Source organism: Penaeus vannamei, chromosome 13 (genome assembly GCF_042767895.1).
Source record: "Penaeus vannamei isolate JL-2024 chromosome 13, ASM4276789v1, whole genome shotgun sequence".
Taxonomy (NCBI): domain Eukaryota; kingdom Metazoa; phylum Arthropoda; class Malacostraca; order Decapoda; family Penaeidae; genus Penaeus; species Penaeus vannamei.
This window is the reverse complement of record NC_091561.1, coordinates 36359929-36379928: the sequence shown is the minus strand read 5'-3', so window position 1 is coordinate 36379928 and position 20000 is coordinate 36359929. Positions and strand designations below refer to the sequence as shown.

The window sequence follows — 20000 nt, the reverse complement described above, 5'->3', positions numbered from 1 at the left end:
GGGGGAAATGGAATCAAAAAGTACTAGTTGGTAAGAAGTGGGGGGGAGGGGGTGTAACGGAGTCAATGAAAAATAATTTTTTAAAAATGACAGAAAAGGGGGGAGGAAATAAAAGAAATGAATTTAAAGGGTAAAAGGGTACAAAGGGGGAAAGAAAAGAAGGGGAGAAGAGGAGAGAAATGAAAAAAAGAGAGGGAAGTAAAAGGAGAAGGCAACAGATTTCGAAAATGATCAATGGGTGTAAAATCGCAGCTTTGTCAGTGTCAAAAACACATTATCTGCTGTAAACATCCCACGAACGTCGACGCAACCACATTTTTTTTTCTTTTTTCATCTCGTTCTTTCATTTTTATTCGTTTTTTTATATACGTCCCTCTTTATCATTAATTTTTGTGTCTCTATCCTCCGAAAAAAAAGAAAGAAAATCAATTGAAATCTTTATTCATTTTCATTTCCAAATGGAGTAGCGGATTATCTTTTTCTCTTCTCTTCTTTTCCTCTCCCCTCTCTCTCTCTCTCTCTCTCTCTCCCTCCCTCCCCCCCCTCTCTCTCTCTCTCTGTCTCTCTCTCTCTTCTCTTCTCTCCCGCCCACCCCGAATAAACTACATTACCGATACAAGATGACAACAAAACTAACTAAACTAAACAAAACAAACAAACAAACAACAAAAATTATATTAAAAGAAATATAAAACTCTAATGCCAGCATAGAGTCCCAGCGATAGCAACCATCGTCAGATTCCGAGATACCAACGCGGGGGGTACCATAATAAGGGGAAATTGGTGGGGGGAGGGGGGAAGAGGATGGTGTGGAGTGGTAGGAGAGAATAAGGAGGAGAAGAGGAGGTAGGGGAGAATGAAGGAGAAGAGGAGGAGGAGGAAAAGGGGAGAGAATAAAAAAAGAAAGCGGTAAGATGAAACGGGGAGAGAAAGACGAAAATATCGAGAAAGGAGAATAGAAAAAAAAACTCAAAGTAAACGAAAACCCAGAGAAAGAAAGAATAGATAATAAACGAAATGAAGAAGAGAAGAAGAGTAAAGGAGGATACCCCCACCCTCCTCCCTCCTCCCCCCTCCCCCCACCATTGTGTGTCAAGGTGTGGTCATCCGTGTGAAAATACATCGTTAACAAAGTTCACATGGATAGGAGGGGCGGAGGGGGGGGGGGGGGGGAAGAAGAGAGAGAGGGGGCTGGGGGTTGAAGGGGGGGGGGGAGGTAGATGCCGCGGGGAGGTTGACAATGAAACGATGCCTTGGGGCGAAATATGACGAATTACTGTGCTGGCGGAGGGAGGGGAGGAAGGGAGGGAAGGGGAGGGAGGGAGGGAGGGAGGGGAGGAGGAGGGGGTAAATTGGGGTAGGGGGGAGGGGGTAGGGGGTAGGATGAGGGACAATGGCAGTCCGCAAATTCACCGCAACTTCGGCAGCGAATCGAAGAGTAGGTCGAAATCAAGGGAGGATGAATGGAAGAGGCGGAGACGAAGAAAGAATGAAAAATAGAAGAGAGAGAAAATAAAGACGAGACAGATAAATGAAAAGAAAAAAATAAGGAAATGCAGTAAAAAACACAAAGAAAAAAGATCGACACGAAGAAATACAGTAAGACAAAACAATAAAATCAAAAAGAGGAAATGCAGACAAAACACAAAAAAGAAAAAAAGGAAGAAATACAGGGAGACAAAAAAAAAAAAGGAAATAAATAGGCTGATGTAACAAGACAATTTAATATATGATAAAGTTAAGCCAATAACATGATTCTCTCTGGCTAAATATTCATCCTGAGTCCTGTCTCCCCCACTCCCTGTTCTATCCTGCCTGTCCTTTGCCTCCAGGCGCCCGAGGGTGACCACAGGGGATGGGGGAGAGGAGGGAGGGGACTAAGGGGAAAGAATAAGAGAGGGAGCGAAGGCGAGATAAACCGCTATGATATTATAAATAGAGGAAGGGAGAGAAAGAGGGAGATAGATAGATAGAGATATATTGATAGGTAGATAGATGGATAGATAGATAGATAGAGGAAGGGAGGGAGGGAGGGAGAGAGAGAGAGGGAGGGAGGGGGAGAAAGAGAGAGAGAGAGAGAGAGAGAGAGAGAGAGAGAGAGAGAGAGAGAGAGAGAGAGAGAGAGAGAGAGAGAGAGAGAGAAGGAGGAGGAGAAAGACGAGGACGAGGACGAGGAGGAAGAGGAAGACGAGGAAGAAGAAGGACAAGAAGAACAAGCAAGACAGACGACACCACTGAAGAGCAAAACAAAACAATAATAGCGAGTGAGCTGTGTCCACTGCGGTGACGTGTTAAACAATTGTCATCCTACACCAACACACTGACGCTCCAACTCTCGTGTCTCCTCGCCCTTCCTCACCCTTAATTCACTCTTTCCCCCCCTCTCCCCCTCTCCCCCCTCTCCCCCCTCTCCTTAATCCCAACTCCAACCCCTAACCCTTTCCCTCCTCCCACACGAGCTGTTAATTCAAGCTAATGATAGAGGAATCTCGCGTGCTGGTCAGTGTCCGGACGCGACGCACGCGGTTTTGTGGATACGCTCTAGACGGTGATGTTTTCGAGGTGTTTACGTAGAAAAATGATGATGAGAATTATGATGATAACGGTGAAATAATGATGATAGAGGAAAGATAAATGTGATAACTAAAACGAAATTAACAAAGGAAATTGCCATTTTGTGAATGAAGGAATTGTAATTTTAGTATGAGAGAGAGAGAGAGAGAGAGAGAGAGAGAGAGAGAGAGAGAGAGAGAGAGAGAGAGAGAGAGAAAGAGAGAGAGAGAGAGAGAGAGAGAGAGAGAGAGAGAGAGAGAGAGAGAGAGAGAGAGAGCATTGCCAGCATAGGAAAAGCATAACTGAGCTGGAGAGCAAGTTGGATATCGCGTTGTTAAGGCAGGACGGAGGGAAATTGCAATCTACAGACTGCATTTGCAAGCTCTCTGGGTTATCTCCTTTTGCTTCTTCTTCCCCTCCCTCCCCCTCTATCTCGTCCCCTCCAATCCCCTCTTCACCTTCCTCCTCCTCGTCCCCTCCAATCTCCTCTTCCCCCTCCTTTCCCCTCTTCCTATCCCGCTCCTCCTCCTTGTCCCCTCCCTTCCCCTCTTCCTACCCTCCTTCCTCCTCCTTGTCCCCTCCCTTCCCCTCGTCTTCCCCTCCCCTCTCTCTCGCCCCCTCCCTTCCCTCTTCCTCTCCTTCTCCGCTTTGCATTCACGTTCTCTGAGGGGCGCCGGGCTATGCCATCTCTCGCAATCAGTCGGCGGCGGTGCCTGTGCCATAAGCTTTTCCCTCACTTCATGCATGGTGCCACTGACGGTGCCTATTCCTCTCGTTCTTGGTCTCTCGCTTTCCCTCCGTTTGTGGGCTGTATGTGTACGTGTGTCAGTCTGTCTGCTTCTTTGTCTGTGTGTCTGACTGTGTGTCTGACTGTCTGTCTTTGTGTCTGTGTGTCTATGTGTCTGTCTGTTTATCTGTCTCTGTCTGTCTCTATCTCTGTCTCTGTCTGTCTCTCTGCCTCTCTCTCTCTCTCTCTCTCTCTCTCTCTCTCTCTCTCTCCCTCTCTCTCTCTCTCTCTCTCTCTCTCTCTCTCTCCCTCCGTCCCCCAGTCTGCCCCCCCCCTCTCTCGGAAGGACTCATGGCGAGGTGGCAACTGACATAGATGGGCGTAAGTACACTCTATTGAGCAGGCTTGTCATGCCACGCGCCCACGGTCCAGTGTGGGCGTGGGCGGGCTTGAGTGAGGTTGCCTGAGTGAGGGGAGGGGAGAGGGGAGAGGGGAGAGGCGATGATAAAGGAGTTGAGGAAGGGGGGGGGAGGAGGGGAAGCGAGGGGAGAAGAAAGGAGAGGGCCATTGTCTTTCCTCGAGGTGTGTCCTTTCTCTCGCATTCTCGCTTTCTCTCGTTTATTCGTTTTATCCTAATTATGCTTTTGTTCTTCTTCTGCTTTTTTTTTTTTTAGTCTAATTTTCTCGTCCCCTTTTTTTTAGATTCGTGAATTACGTTTTCTTTTATTTTTTGTTCGTTAGGAGAAAAAAGCGAAAGCTTTACGGATCCCAAAGATAGACAAAAGAAACGAAGAAGATTTGGAAGAAGAAGGAGAAGAATAAGAATAAGAAGGAGAAGAAGAAGAAGAAGAAGGAGAAGGAGGAGGAGAAGAAGAAGAAGAAGAAGAAGAAGAAGAGGAAGAAGATGATGATGATGAATTAGAAGAAAAAGAAGAAGAAGAAGAAGGAGAAGCAGGAGAAGAAGAAGAAGGAAAAGGTGAAGGAGAAGAAGAAGAAGAAGAAAAGATAAATTGGATAGTCCTTTTAGTGTGAACATCCGTCATGCCCTCTGAGACGACTTCCTGTTTCTTGCATGACCTTCCTATTCCTCCCTTCCTTTCCCCATCCCCCTCTCCCCTCCCCCCCTCCTCCCTATCCCCTCTCCTCCCTCCTCCCTCTACCTTCTCCTCCCTATCCCCTCTCCCCCCTCTCCCCTATCCCCTCTCCTCCTTCTTCCTTCCCCCCTTTCCCCTCTCTCCCCTCTCCTCCCTCACTCACGCACCCACACCCTTTGCCCTTATCCTCCTTTAACTCTTTGACCATTGTATCATCCATCCCACCCTTCTCCTCCTCCTCCTCCTCCCCCCTCTCCTTACCCATGCATTTCCTACTCTCCTAGAGCTTTTTTTATATTTTTTATTTGTTTTTATTTTCTTGTTCTTTTGTTTTCTTCCCTTTTCCTTCCTCTTCGTTTCTGCTCTGATTTTTTATTATTTTGTCTCTTTCTAACCTCTCCTCCCCTCTCCTTCCTTCCTTCCTTCCTTCCTTATTCCCTTCCATATCTCCTTGCCCATTCCTCCTCCCTTAGCCTCCCTCCCTCCCTCCCTCCCTACTCCTCCCTCCCTCCCCTCCCTCCCATCTCGCCTCGTCTTGTAAGCTACATGACATTATTACCAGAAAAAAAGAAAAAAAAAAGAAAAAAGTAAAAAAAAATACATATATAGGGTCCTTCTAAACGCTCTTTGGGGACCGCTTCGTGGTGCTTTCGTAGGGTTTATACGAGCGCGTGTGTCTGGCAACATTGTTTTATAGGACGTCCTTAGCTTGACCGCGACATACACAGACATATAGACGAAGTGTTGCCAGAAACGCCGGCGGAGTTTGCCCTCGTTTGCCGTGGGGTTGGAGTGGTTATTTCGCTCGTGTGGTAATATGTGTGTGTGTGTGGGGGGGGGGGGGGTGTGTGTGTGTGTGTGTGTGTGTGTGTGTGTGTGTGTGTGTGTGTGTGTGTGTGTGTGTGTGTGTGTGTGTGTGTGTGTGTGTGTGTGTGTGTGTGTTTTTTCTTTTTATGAATATATCATTTATGAAGATATAATAAGTCAACGCGGGAACACATATATATACATATATATATATATATATATATATATATATATATATATATATATATATATATATATATATATATATATATATATATCATTGATCTTTCTTTGTGGTTTTATTCTTTGTAATTATTTATGTTTGGAAGCATTTGTTCATCTGTGAATATCTTATATTTTTCTCATCACATTAAAACGCAATTTAGAAACTTTTACATTCATTAACTCGTTTGTGAAAAAAATAACAAAACAGAATCAAAGAAATTACAATAAAACGACAATAAACCAAAAATACCAAAAACGAACAGCGGACAACCGTAATATACCCAAAACTCTCCCCCCTCTTCCCCCTCCCCCCCTCCCCCCCCGCACCCCAAGGGCATCGGGCATCGGGACCAAACAGCTTGTGTGAATTGACGCGACAATGAAAAACTCAACAATTTCCAAAAAGCAACAATAAAATTCCTGTCGGTGGCCGCCGGGTCTGGGCGAGGCCATTTGGGATCATGGGGGGGGGAGGGACGGAGGGAAGGAGGGGGAGTGGGTATTGGGGATGTGGGGGGGGGCGGAAGGAGGGGGCGGGTGGTGTCACAATGGCCCGGGGGATTTTTGTGCCCTTCATTTTGGGCATTTTGGGCGTGGGTGTAGGCGGGGTGGGGGAGAGGGCCGAGTGGGTGAGAGGGGAGGGGGTGTTCCGGGTGGGGGGAGGGGCAAGGGGAAGGAGGGGCAAGTGGGGGAGTTTTGATTACTGTTTGGTGACCGTTGCCCGGCCTAAACAACCGCTGTCTGTCCCTTTTTTCCTCCCCCGAAAACCTTCACAAAATTCACCCCCGCCTTTCTTCTCTCTCTCTCTCCCCCTCCGTCTTCCTCTCCCTATTTATCCCACTCCCTCTCTTCTCTCCCTATTTTCCTCCCTCATCTATCTCCATCCTCCACCCTCTCTCCCTACTTTTCCATTTCCTATTCCACCCTCAACCCTCTCTCCCTATTTTCTCCTCCTCCTCCACCTTCCTCCCTCTTCCACCCTATATCCATACCCTACTCTACCCTCCTCCACCCCCTCTATCCCTATATCACCCCCCAACCACCCCCATCCACCCCAGCTTCCATCCTCGCCACCTTTTTTCCCTTTTCCCTTCTCCCCCTCCTTCCTCCCCCACCCCTCCCTTCCCCCGTAACCCCTAAAACCTTCTCTCCAACAGAGGTCAAACGGAGAAACATTTATCTCCGGGTTGAATTGTGGACATTAGGGGAGCATTGTCACTTATATTTTTCCCTCTGTGTGTGGGAGGGGGTGGGTGGTGGGGGTGGGGGAGGGGTAGGGTGGAGGTGGGGGTGGGGGTTTGGGGGAAGGAGAGGGGAGGTGTGTGTGTGTGTGTGTGTGTGTGTGTGTGTGTGTGTGTGTGTGTGTGTGTGTGTGTGTGTGTGTGTGTGTGTGTGTGTGTGTGTGTGTGTGTGTGTGTGTGTGTGTGTTACCCTCGGGAGATAAAGAAAGAAAGAATAAGGATAATAGAAAAATACAGAAACAAACACAAAACGCACACACACACACACACACGCTCCTCTTCCACACCCCGCCCCCTTCCCACCCCCACCCCTCACACACACACACGCACCCCTCCACCTCCAACACACGTACACACATCCAAAACAACCACGTGACTGTCTCGCGCCCAGCCTGCGTCACAACTCTCCCCCTTCCCTTTCAAAACATAAATTAATCTAAGTATTATTTAAACATGACGGTCAGACACTTTAATCATACATGTTTTCTTTCGAACCTTTGTAATTAACAACATATACCGGCCGGTGGGGGGAGGGAGGAGGGAGGGAGAGAGGGAAGGAGAGGGAGGGAGGGAGGGAGAGGGAGGGAGGGAGGGAGGGAGGGAGAGGGAGGGAGGGAGGGAGGGAGGGAGAGGAGAGGAAGAGGAAGGGAGGGAGGAGGAGAGGGAGGAGGATGAGATGAAGTTGATGAGGGAGGGAGGGAGGAGGAGGAAGAAAGATGAAAAAGTAGATGAAAGAGAAGGAACGAAGGCAAAGAGGAAAACACTTAAAAGGAGAAAGAAAAGGAAGAAACGAAGGAAGAGGAAAAAAAGAAGAAGAGGAGGCAGAACAGGAGGAGAAATAAGGAAGAGGAAGAAGTGGAAGAAATGAAGCAAGCAAAGTGAAAAGAAAAACGAAAGAAGCGGAAAATAGGAGGAAGAAGAGGTAGAAGAGGAAGAAGAGGAGGAAGAAGAGAGAGAAGAGGAGGAAGAAGAGAGAGAAGAGAATGAAGAGGAAGAAGAGGAGGAAGAGAGAGAAAAGGAAGAAAGAGAAAAGGAAGAAACGGAGAAAGAAGAAAAATCAGAGGAAGAAGAATAGGAGGAAGAAAGAAAAGAGAAGAGGAAGAGAGAGAAGATGGAGGAAGAGAGGGAAGAGAGAGAAGAGGAAGAAGAGGAGGAAGAGGGCCAGGGTGTGAGGAAGGCGCCCATGCCTCACCGCCGAGCCACGTGCCTCATGAGAAATCGTTTTGCTTCAATGGCCGACGAATTCTTCCTCGGCGCGCTCCGTTTTCTATGGGGGATACGCATCCTTTTTTCTTTTTATTTATTTCCTTCTCTCTGTCTCTCTCTCTATTCATTATCTTTTCTATGTCCTCCGTTAATTCGTTTTTATTCTTGTTATCATGATTATCCGATTTTTTGCTTGTTTCGATTCTTAATGAGGGATTTAGTGAGAAATGAAGGAACTGGAGACGTTGACCGAAACAAAAAGAAAACGGGAAGGATGGAAAGAGGACGAAACACAACGGAAAAAAAGATAAACAAATAAAATGGATGCGGGTAAAAAGGGAAGATCAGAGATGCCGTTATATATAGAGTAAGAAGGAAAGGACGCGGGAGAAAGATGACGAAAGATAGATAGATAGATAGATAAATAGATAGATAGATAGATAGATAGATAGATAGATAGATAGATAGATAGATAGAGAGAGAGAGAGAGAGAGATAGAGAGAGAGAAGGAGAGTATACGTGAGGAAAAGAGAAGAGAAAGAGAAGGAGAATATAAGAGAAGAAAAGAGAAGAGAAAGAAAATGGGAATGAGAAAGAGAAGAAAGAGAATGAAAAGGATAGAAAAAAGAGAAAAAGAAAGAGAATAGGAGAAAGAAAGAGAAGAGGGAGAAGGGAATGAGGAGGGGGGTGGGGACAGAGGACCACCTGGCAATCGTGAAAAGGCGGTGGTATAATTTCTAAACGTTATTATTATTTGTCGCCTCGCCGCCCGCCCGTTCGCCCGCCCGCCCGCCCGCACGTACGGAAGGCGGCGGCGGAACAAAGGGCGTGTGTCGTGGGCGTGGGGGCTGGTTTTGTGTATGGGGATGCGGTAGGCCTTCCGTTTTTAAAGGTGTAGGTTCTCTGTTTCTCTGTTTCTCTGTGTCTTTCTGTCTGTCTGTCTGTTTCTCTCTCTCTCTCTCTCTCTCTCTCTCTCTCTCTCTCTCTCTCTCTCTCTCTCTCTCTCTCTCTCTCTCTCTCTCTCTCTCTCTCTCTCATTCGTTTTCATTTTATTCCTCTCCCGAAAATCAGTCACCCCTTCCTCCCCACTCCACCCCCTCCTCACCCCCACCCTCTCCTCCTCCTCCCCATCCTCCTCCCCACCCTCACCTCCTCCCCCCACCCACCCTCCTCAGCCTCCCATCGTCATCAGCGAATTTAAAAAACCGTTAAAACCATTCCCGTATTTCACAGCCGCCAAAACGGTCGCATTTAACCTTTTCTCCCAAAGCTCGCGACGGGAAGCGCGCGCCCAGTCCCATCGGCACAAACAATGGCTAAATATGATTACAAAATAAAATTATAATAATGATAATGATGATAATGATGATAATGATGATAATGATAATGATGATAATGATAATGATGATAATAATGATGAAATGATAATGATAATGATAATAATAATAATCATCATAATCGTAATAATAATCATAATAATCAGAATAATAATAATAATAATAATGATGATGATGATAGAATAGATAAATGAATAAATGAAAATGAGAGAGAGAGAGAGAGAGAGAGAGAGAGAGAGAGAGAGAGAGAGAGAGAGAGAAACAGCGTATCGGTGATATTAAAATAGCATAGTTTGGGGATTCCCCGATATGGAAAATTGATCCCATTGCTTCTAAGTGGGGAGGGGGGGGGAGGGGGGAGGAGGGGGAGAAGAGGAGATGGAGGAAGGGGAGAAGAAGATAAAACAAGAGCATATTCCGAACGAATAATAATAATAATAACAATAAAAATGGGAGACAGAAATATGCACCAAAAAGTAAAAATAAAATTAAAAACATGAAGATGAACATATGTATCAGACGACTATCTCTTATATAATTTAGAATAATAACATAGAGAGAAGAAACAAAAACAAAAACAAAAACGAAAATAATTATTTAACAAGACTAGCACCACCGCGGGGAAGAGAAAAAGAAAATTGTTAGCTTAAGTTCTCGAACTAACTTGACTTTCGGAAAATAAAAAAATAAAAAAGTAAATAACCTTAAGGACAAGAAGCTAACCATTTGCATCTAAAAAAAAAAGAAAAAAAATCCGAAACATAAAATTCGTCACTCAATTACCGATCCAATGAGTCGTTAAAAAAAGAAGAAAAAAGAAAAAAGAAGAAAAAAAAAGCTAATAGCTAATCATTACCTCAACCTTTCCTTTAAGAAACTCCTTCTTCCTACATTTTCTCGCCTTTCTATTTCTCTCTTTTTATTATTATCAATATTATTATCATCATCATCATTCATCATCATTATTATTATTATTATTATTATTATTATTATTATTATTATTATTATTATTATCATTATTATTATTAACATCATTTTCACTGCCATTCCCCCGGTCTTTAATCTTCACTTCTCCCCTTCTCTTCTCTTCTTCTATTTCATTTTTGTCCTCTTCCTCCTCCTCCACCTCCACCCCCCCCACCACCTCCACCTCCTCCTCCTCCTCCTCCACCTCTACCACCACCTCCCCCCCCCCTCCACCTCCTCCACCCCCAACCTCCTCCTCCACCCCACCACCTCCTCCCTCCATCCTCCTCCTCCAAGGAAGATATAACTCGGGCATACGTCAGCAAGTTAATCATTCCCCAGGACTAGCTATCGTAATCCATAATCGAGGAGTAATGCTATCAACCTGAGGGGAAGGAAGGATGGCATGACAACGGGAGAGGAAGAGAGGGAGAGAGGGAGAGAGGGGAAGAAGGGAGGAAGAGGGAGGGAGGGGGATGGATTGATGGAGGGAGGGAGGCGAGAGGGAGAGGGGGAGTTAGAGAGTGGGATGGATTGATGGAGGGAGGGAGGCGAGAGGGAGAGAGGGAGAGGGAGAGGGAGGAAGGGAGAGAGGGAGGGTGGGAGGAAGGGAGAGAGAGGGAGGGAAAGAGAGAGACAGGCAGAGAGAGAATAAGAGACAGACAGATAAACAGACAGACAGACGAAGGGAAGCAAGAAGGATAGACAGGAATATCGGGTAAGGAGGAGGAGGAAGAGGAGGAAAGAGGGAGAGTGAGTGAGGGAAGGAGAGGGACGGAGGGAAGGGAGAGGGTCGGAGGGAGGGAGAGGGAAGGGAGAGGAGAGGGAGAAAGGCAGTGATATTATAATGAAGTTTCAATTACCAGAGTAACTTCTCTTGCAACAACAGTTAATGGCGATAAGGTATGTGATCGCCAAGAAACTCACTCTAACTAATTTCATAATTCAATCTACCGCCACTCGGGCAAGTACAGACCAAGTGTCGCTTCTGGGAGATGTTCTGATGAAGATGGGGAGAGGGGGGAGAGGGGGAGGAGAGGAGAGAGGTAAAGGGGGAGTAAGGAATGGAAGGCGAGAGAGAGGTGAGGGAGGGGGTGGGGAAAGGGGAGAGGAGAGAGGTGAGGGAGAGGGGTGGGGAAGGGAGGAGAGGAGAGAGGTGAGGGAGGGGGTGGGGAAGGGGAGAGGAGAGAGGTGAGGGAGGGGGGTGGGGAAGGGCATAGGGAGAGATGGAGGAATAGGGAAGGAGAGGGGAGAGAGGTAGGGAGAGGTAGGGAAGGGGAGAAGAGAGAGGTGGGGAGAGCGGGGAAGGAGAGGGGAGAGAGGTAGGAGGTGGAATATGGAACGGGATAGGAGAGATGTAGGAGCTCGAATATGGAAGGGGATAGGAGAGAGGTAGGAGGTGGAATATGGAAGGGGATAGGAGAGAGGTAGGAGAGTGGAAGAGATGGGAAGAGAGAACTGGGGAGAGGGGAAGGAAGGTGGGGAGTGGAGGGAGGGTAAATAAGAAGGAATGGGAGGGATGATTGAAGGGAGAGGGGATAGAGGGGGATTGGGGGAAGGGAGATAGAGGGAGAGGGGAGGATAGGTAGTGGGTAGAGGTGTGGGAGTGTTCGTATCTGTATTAAGTTATGACGAAGGTAAAGAAGGAGGGAGGGAAGATAGAGAGAAGGGGAGATAAAGAGATGGAGAGAAGGAGAGAGAGGGAGAGAGGGAAAAAACTTTCTTATGCGCGCAATCTTTAATAACATGTAATGATTACATCGAAAGACGCAAATATGTCAAACTTACTTTCTTTCTCTCTCTCTCTCTCTCTCTCTCTCTCTCTCTCTCGCTCTCTCTCTCTCTCTCTCTCTCTCTCTCTCTCTCTCTCTCTCTCTCTCTCTCTCTTATTCAAGACAGTTACGGACTTTAATCCTTTTGAATTATTTTGCCGATACAAACTTCCTCCTCTTCCTCCTTCTTCTCCACTTCCTCTTCCTCCTCCATCCTCCATCCTCGTCCTCCTCCTTTTCCTACTCCTCCACTTCCTCTTCCTCCTCCTCCACTTGCTCTTCTTCTTCCTCCTCCTTCCTCCTTCTCCTCCTCCCCCCCCCCCCTTTTATCACCTTCAACAAGCGCTCACAACGATACACTCCCAAGACCTCTTGAACACCAGCACAACAAACAGAAAGAAAAGAAAAGAAAAGAAGAGAGAAAGAGAGAACGAGAGGATGACCCTTTCTTTACCTTTTCTTTACTCCCTCCTTTCTCCTTCTACTTCCCCTTCTCCCCCATCCCTTCACCCCTTCACCCCTTCACCCCCCCCCCTTTAAACCCGTGTCGCTTCGTGGTCAAACATGAACTTCCTTTTTTTCTCTCTTTTGAAAAGGGGAGGAGGAGGAGGAGGAGGAAGGGGGGAGGGGGGAAGAGAAGAAGAAGAAGCAGAAGATCGCTGAAGAAGGAACAAGTGACGGAGAAGAAAAGGGGAGAAGAAAAGAACAAGAAAGGAAGAGTGTGTGGAGGGTATAGAGGATAGAGGATGGGGGGAGGAAAGTAGGGAAGGAGAGGCGGGGGAGGGGGTAGGGAAGGAGAGGAGAGGGAGGGGGAGGGAAAGGAGGATGAGGATGAGGAGGAGAAGAGTCAGCGGATAATCAGGGAAGAGCCATAAAAGGGATAAAAGGGGTGGACTAACAAGGTGGTTCAGTTTTGACAATGCGGAGTCCTTAAGAGTGGACAAAGAAGCCGCTACGGTGGTCAAGCCGCAAAGAGGGGGGTGGGGGGAGGGAGGAGGGGAGGGTGGTCAAGCCGCAAGGATAGGGTGGAGGGGATGGGGGTGGGGATGGGGAGGGTGGTCAAGCCGCAAGGATAGGGTGGAGGGGATGTGTGAGGTTACGAGAGGAGGAGGGCGTGGGGGGAGGGGGAGGGTGGAGTGGAGATAAGGGGAAGAAAGGGAAGAGATAGAGAGGGAGTAGAGAGCAAGTGGAGTATAAAACGGAAGAAAAAAGAGAAAAAAAAAAAAACAAAAAACAAAAAAGAGGATAAAAAAAGATCAATAAAAATAAAAACAAAACACGAAATAAAAAGAGCAACAAACAGAAAACGAAACAAGACAAGAAAACCAGAAAAAAAACATAAACCGGCAAGAAGAGAAGGGACAGGGAGGGGAGAGAGAGAGAGGAGAAGGGAGAGAGGGAGAAGAGGAGGAGAGGGGAACCGGGGAATAGAGGGTGATGAGTCCATATAGAACGGTCAAAGTCATCTACATTTACCCATGATTCCATAAAACTCATCTCCCCCCTGATGAATGGCAGAAAATCTCATCTGAGTGGGTTTGGTCAGGGTAATATATCGAGGGGAGAGAGGAGGTAAGAAAGAGGGGAAAATGAGAAGAGGAAAGGAGATATGACGATTCATAATAAGGAAGGGGAGGGAGATGGAGGAGGTAGAGGAGGAAGAGGATAGATAGAAAGGAGAGAGGAGGAAGTGGAGAAGGAAGAGGATAGATAGAAAGAAGGGAAGAGGAGGTAGAGGAGGAAGAGGATAGACAAAAGGAAGAGAAGAGGAGGTGGAGGAAGGAGGAAGGGAAAGATAGAACGAAATAACAAAAGAGAGAGAGAGAAAAAAAATACATGTGAGAGAATGAGAAGAAGAGCAGGGAAGAAGATAAGAAATGACAGAAGACGAATGAAGAGGGGAAACAAGAGGGAATGGCGACGAAAGAGGGGAGACGATGGGGAGATTGGGAGAGGGGAGATACTTCCTGTTCTTCGAGTTGTGGTTTGTTCATAATTCACGATATGTTCATTGGCTTCCGGCGACTAGGAGGGAGGGGGGGAGGTGGAGAGAGGAGGAGGAGGGGAGGGGAGGGGAGGGGAGAGGGGAGAAAGAGCCATCTTGGTCTGTGTATTATTATTACTGTTTTTATATTTCTTCGTGGGGGTCAATTCACCAGAAGGAATTATTACACTCTCTATTTATCACTCATATATAGATTATTTAAAAGAGAGAGAGAGAGAGAGAGAGAGAGAGAGAGAGAGAGAGAGAGAGAGAGAGAGAGAGAGAGAGAGAGAGAGAGAGAGAGAGAGAGAGGTGGACAAACCCACCCCTGTTTCCTATTGACACCCACTCATAAGACCATAATTCTATTAGCACTCCCCTTAAAATCGCACCTACGATCCTAACATTCACTCTCTGCCTCTCTCCCTTAAATCTACCTCTCCCTCCCTCTTGTCTCATACTCTCCCCCCCCTTTCCCCCTTCAACTACATATATCACATACCACATACCTACTTTTCCACTTATGTAGGCCTATATCATCTCTCTCTTTCTCCTTATTGCACCTCTTAAACCCGTCTTCCTCCTCCTTCCTCCTCTTTCTCCTTCGCCTCCTCCTGCTCGTCTTCTTCCTCAACCTTTCCCCTCCTCCTCTACCTCTCCCTCTTCCTCCTCTTCCTCAACCTTTCCCCTCCTCCTCCTCCTCCTTCTCCTTCCACCATCTTCTAACAAAAGCCCCGCTCTCTCTTGCCTCGCCCCCCCTCTCCCCCACCCCTGCGCGACCCACGTCCACCTCCGCTGCCACCGCCAGTCACAACACGCCGCACCTTTTAAAATAGACCCATAAGAGCAAGACCGAAGAATGAAGACTAACCATAAGGCACGCCCTCTTTGCCCACCGCCTGCGAAGACCTTATGCCTCCTCCTTGTCCTCTGGCTCTTCCCTTTTCTCTCTCTCTCTCTCTCTCTCTCTTTCTCTCTCTCTCGTACTTCCTTATTCTTGGTCTCTTGTATTCTTGTCTCCTTACTTGTTTATCTCTGTCTCTGTCTCTCTTTCTGTGTGTGTGTGTGTGTGTGTGTGTGTGTGTGTGTGTGTGTGTGTGTGTGTGTGTGTGTGTGTGTGTGTGTGTGTGTGTGTGTGTGTGTGTGTGTGTGTGTGTGTGTGTGTGTGTGTGTGTGCGTGAGCGTGCCCATCAACCTTTCTTTCCATCCTCGGCCACAGATCTAGCCTCATGCACAGCAAAAGCATTCACACTCAAATGTATCCGATATTTCCCTGCTCTCATCAACGCTCATGTGAATAATAAGAATAGTAAAAGCTCTTTTCCCGACGCACACTGACAAATATATGTTCCAGTGTCATTTTTCTGTGATTCCTTAGGATTGGACGGATGTAGCGCTGGAACCCTTTTGTTTTCATCGATTTAGCAATCTAATTCCCCTCTCGCCTCTCCCTACGTCATCAATCTCGAGAAACAACAAATGAGCATCGAGGAAAGGCGCGGACTCTGGGAGCCGGCACCTCCACTGACCAATGGGCAGCGTCCAGTCCACGAAACTAATGATGCAATAGGTGACGTCACCCCGCTTAACGGCCTCCCATTGGCTAGTGGTCGGTGTCCAGCAGATGATTGGTCAGCGAAGGGGCGGCTGTACGCATGGAATGTAGGATTTGACCATTTCTGTCTCTGTAGGCTTAATCTGTCCCATTGTGAGGGTCTGAGCCGCACCCTCACGATCCTTGGCACCTGCACCGGCGAGACACAGCGCGGTTTACGATCGAGGAATTGTGTGCAATGCAAATGAAAACGCTGGGATTGGAGCGGTTGGGCGGGATCGGAAATCGGAATCGAAACCACACATCAAACGTCTTAATCAATACAACACGCACCCTTTTTCCTCCTCCTCCTCCTTCTCCTACTTCTCTTCCTCCTCCTCTTTCTTTTTCTCCTCTTCCCCCTCCTTCGTCTTTGGTCTTCTTTCCCGACTTCCAATAATTATGATTTATTTATAGGAAGTCGAAAGAGAGCGAGAGAGCGTGTGTGTGTGTGTGTGTGTGTGTGTGTGTGTGTGTGTGTGTGAGAGAGAGAGAGAGAGAGAGAGAGAGAGAGAGAGAGAGAGAGAGAGAGAGAGAGAGAGAGAGAGAGAGAGAGAGAGAAATAGAGAAAGAGAGAGAGAGAGAGAGAGAGAGAGAGAGAGAGAGAGAGAGAGAGAGAGAGAGAGAGAGAGAGAGAGAGAGAGAGAGATATGAAGAAGCAGTAATAGAGGAAAAGGAGGAGCTGGAGGAGGAAGAAGAAAAAAGAGAACGGACAGGGAGAGAAAAATCATCTCCGGCAACTCTATCAATAAGACGAACTCGAAGAAGTATTAGTCTCCTTTCCATACCCCCCCTCCCCCCTCATCTACCTCCTCCCCCTCCCCTCCTTGACCCCCTTCCCCTCGCCTCTTCCCTCCTTCCTCCTCCCCTCGCCTCTTCCCTCCTTCCTCCTCCTTGACCCTCCCCTTCCCTTCCATCTTCCCCCCCCCTCTTCCCTCCTTCCGCCTTTCCCTCCCTTCCTTTCTATCTTTCCCCCTTCTCCCTCCTCCCTCCTTCCTCCTCCCCTTCCTTTCCACCCCCTCCCTCCCTCTCCCTCCCCCTTCCCCCAGCCCACTGCTCCCTCCTCCCCCTTCCCCTACCCACCCCACCCCCGGAGCCTCCCCCCGACGAATCAACGTAAAACGGCAAATTGATAAGCGAGGGAGCCGCAATAAGGGCTCTGGTGAGATTTATTGTTGTACTTAAGAGTTCCCGGATGATGAGATGAAGATAATTTAGCCCTGGTCGTCAGTCGTCACTCGCTAGTCGCCAGTCACCAGTCGCCAAGCGCTCCCGGGTTGCCAGTTGCCAGCTGCCGTCGTTTCGGTGCTCCTTCGATTATTAATTTGCTTCCATCTTCCTTTTCTTCGTCTTATTTCTCCTTTCCTCCAATCCCGTTTCTCCTTTTTGTCCTATTTTTTCTTCCTTATCCTCCATTTTCCTCATCATCATCATCCATCTTCCTTCTTCATAACTTCTCCATCTTCCTCCTTGACCCCCTCCATCTTCTTCCTTCTCCTCCTCCTTATCATCTTCCTTATTTCCTTCCATCTCCTTCCTCCTCCTCCTTCCTTCTCCTTCTTCTCCATCTTCCTCATTTCCCTCCATCTTCTTCCTTCTTCCTCGACCACCCCTTCTTTGCCACCTCCGTCGCCTCTCATCTTCGCAGCGTTTCGGACGACGCGACCTGTAATAAGATGTCCCCCAGGATCTGCAGAGGCTCACCGGGGCCCTTTAATGCCCCCTTGCCCCCCCACCCTACCCCCCTTTCTCCCCATCACCCCTTTGAGCCCCTCCCCCTCCTCCCTGTCCTTCATCTTCCTCCCAGCGCCCCCTGTCCCCCTTCCCTCCTGCGCTGTGACCCCCACCCCCTGGTTCCCTCTCTCCTCCCCCTTTCCATGGTCTCCCCTTCCTCCTCCTCCTCCTCCTCCTTCCTCCTCCTCTATCCCTGTCTTCCTGCCCCCCTGTCTTTTCTGCCTCCTTGCCTCTGTGTCTTTCCCCTGCCACTTCCTTACGACCCCTTCCCCCCCTCATCTCTTATTCTCTCTTTCTTCCTCTCCTCCTTCCTTCCTTCATATATCGTCTATTGTATTTATTCATTAATCGGTTTATCGGGATTTCGTCGCATTATTTACATTTGCGTTAAATTCTAATATTTTTTATTTATTTATTGTTAGTTTCTCATTTTCTCATTTTCATGTCTTGAAATTAATAATAAATGCGAACAAGATAACAGAATAAATAAAGATCGTAATATAAAACAATAAACAAATATTCAAAATAAAATAAAATAAAAACACATTTATTCCCGCCATCTCTCTCTCTCTCTCTCTCTCTCTCTCTCTCTCTCTCTCTCTCTCTCTCTCTCTCTCTCTCTCTCTCTCTCTCTCTCTCTCTCTCTCCCTCTCTCTCTCTCTCAGCGGGACAGAAAGAACCAATATTGTCTAATTAAGTGACATTTTCAGCCAATAAGAACCCAGCCACATGAAATTCCCGCTTTATGATTGGCTAGGCACATCGGTGACCACAGACCATAAGGGACCGCCACAGAGTCCAGTTTCTAAAGTGTATTTTTGATTAGTATTTTTTTTTTTAATTTTAGATATCTTTAAAATCTTATTTTAATGAATGGATTCTAAGATAAAGGAATGGTTGATGGTTCTGTGATGAGGGCGGGATTAATTGAATTGAATTTGGGTTTGTTTTTGTTTATTTAGAAATAAATATTTAAAAGGGAAACATAATTACAGAAGGAGGGAAAAATGAAGAGAAAGAGGGAGGAAGAATAATGAAAAATCAAATAGATATAATAATAAAACGATGGAAAAGAAGGAGAAAAGGGAAATACAGGAATAAATGAAGAAATAGACGCACACTAATTCTCCATCTACCTAGCTCATCGCTCCCTTTTTGCCCTCACTTGCCCCCTTCCCCCTTCCCCCCTGCCCCTACCCTCTTATTTCTCTATGTACCTGTCCCTTCGTAATAAAAGACACTCACTTAATCCTCTTCCGCCCCCTCCCCCCTTCCCCTATCCCTCCCTCTCCCCTCCTGCCCTCACTCCTCTATCCTTCCCCTCCTCTCCCCTCCTTCCCTCCCTCCCTCCCTTTCCCCTTCTCTTCCCTCCCTTTCCCCATCCCTCCCTCTCCCCTCCTTCCCTCCCTCCCTCCCTCTCCCCTCACTCCTCTATCCTTCCCTCCCTCTCTCACTCTCTCCTCCTTCCCTCCCTCCCTCACTTTCTCCTCTCTCCCTTACTCTCCCCTCCTTCCCTCCCTCACGCCCTGCGACATCTACTCATTATTGACCGCGAGACTTCTGACTGTCACCTCTGCCACGTCTTGGATGAGGGAGAGAAGGAAGGTGGAAATCATAATAATAATAATGATGATAATGATGATGATAAAGGTGGTGATGATGATATTGGTGACAGTAATGATGGTGATAATGATAGTGACAATAATAACAATGATAATAACAATAATAATGGTAGTAATAATAATAGCAATAATAATAATAAATATTGTTTTAGTTATTATCATTATTATCATCACTATCATGGTAATCATTATCATCATCATTTTTCTTGCTGTTGTTATCATCATCATTTTCATTATCATTATCAACATTATTGTCAGATTGAAAAATCATGGCACTGAAGATAATATTATCAAATCTGCTTCTAACTCTTCGGAAGGATTTCTCCCGATTTCATAAGTCAGCTGATTGAAGACGCTGCGATATGAAATTATTTATAAAAAAAAAGTTATTAAGATAGAAAATAGAATAAACATGATTGTTAATTATGTAGCTGTTGAATAAGATTATACATTTTCGGAAAATAATCCACTTTTTCGATCTCTCCTCACCCCTTTCCCTTCACCCTCTATCCTCAACCCCCTCCTTCCCCTTTTATCCTCACCCCGCTTTCCCCTGCCTAAATATCCTCACCCCTTTCCCTTCCTCCTCTATTCTCACCCCCCCCTTTACCCTACCCCCTCTATCCTCCCCCCCTTTCCTGCCATCTATCCTCACCCCCTTCCCCCTCCCCATCTATCCTCACCCCCCTTCCCCTCCCTCTCTATCCTCAACCCCCCTTATCCGTATCATATCCACACTCCACACGCTCCAGAGAGCCGTCTCACGCTTCCATTAATAACGCCAGGATACCCGCCCTGCCCCGCCCCTCCTTCTCCGCCTCCTCCTCTTCCCTTCTCCGCCTCCTCCTCTTCCTACTCCTCCTTCTCCGCCTCCTCCTCCTCCTACTCTTCCTTCTCCGCCTCCTCCTCCTCCTACTCTTCCTCCTTCTCCTCCTCCACTACACCACGCCGGTGTCTTCTCGTCCATCTGCTCAGCCAGCTCCACCATTTTTTTTTTTTTTGTATCTCTACCTCTTTCTTTCCTTCTCCCCTCCTCCTCCACCTTCTGTTTCGCCTCCATCTTCATCTTTAACCTCCTGCTCCACCTCCTCCACCTCCACCTTTTACCTCCTGCTCCACCTCCATCACCTCCATCTCC

At 47.2% G+C, this 20000-nt stretch overlaps 1 protein-coding gene across 1 annotated transcript in view; it reads right to left on the bottom strand.

The window, feature by feature from the left end:
* LOC113812006 (B-cell lymphoma/leukemia 11A) overlaps positions 1-20000 on the bottom strand; it is a 94566-nt gene that overhangs the window by 60338 nt on the left and 14228 nt on the right. The window lies entirely within an intron of this gene.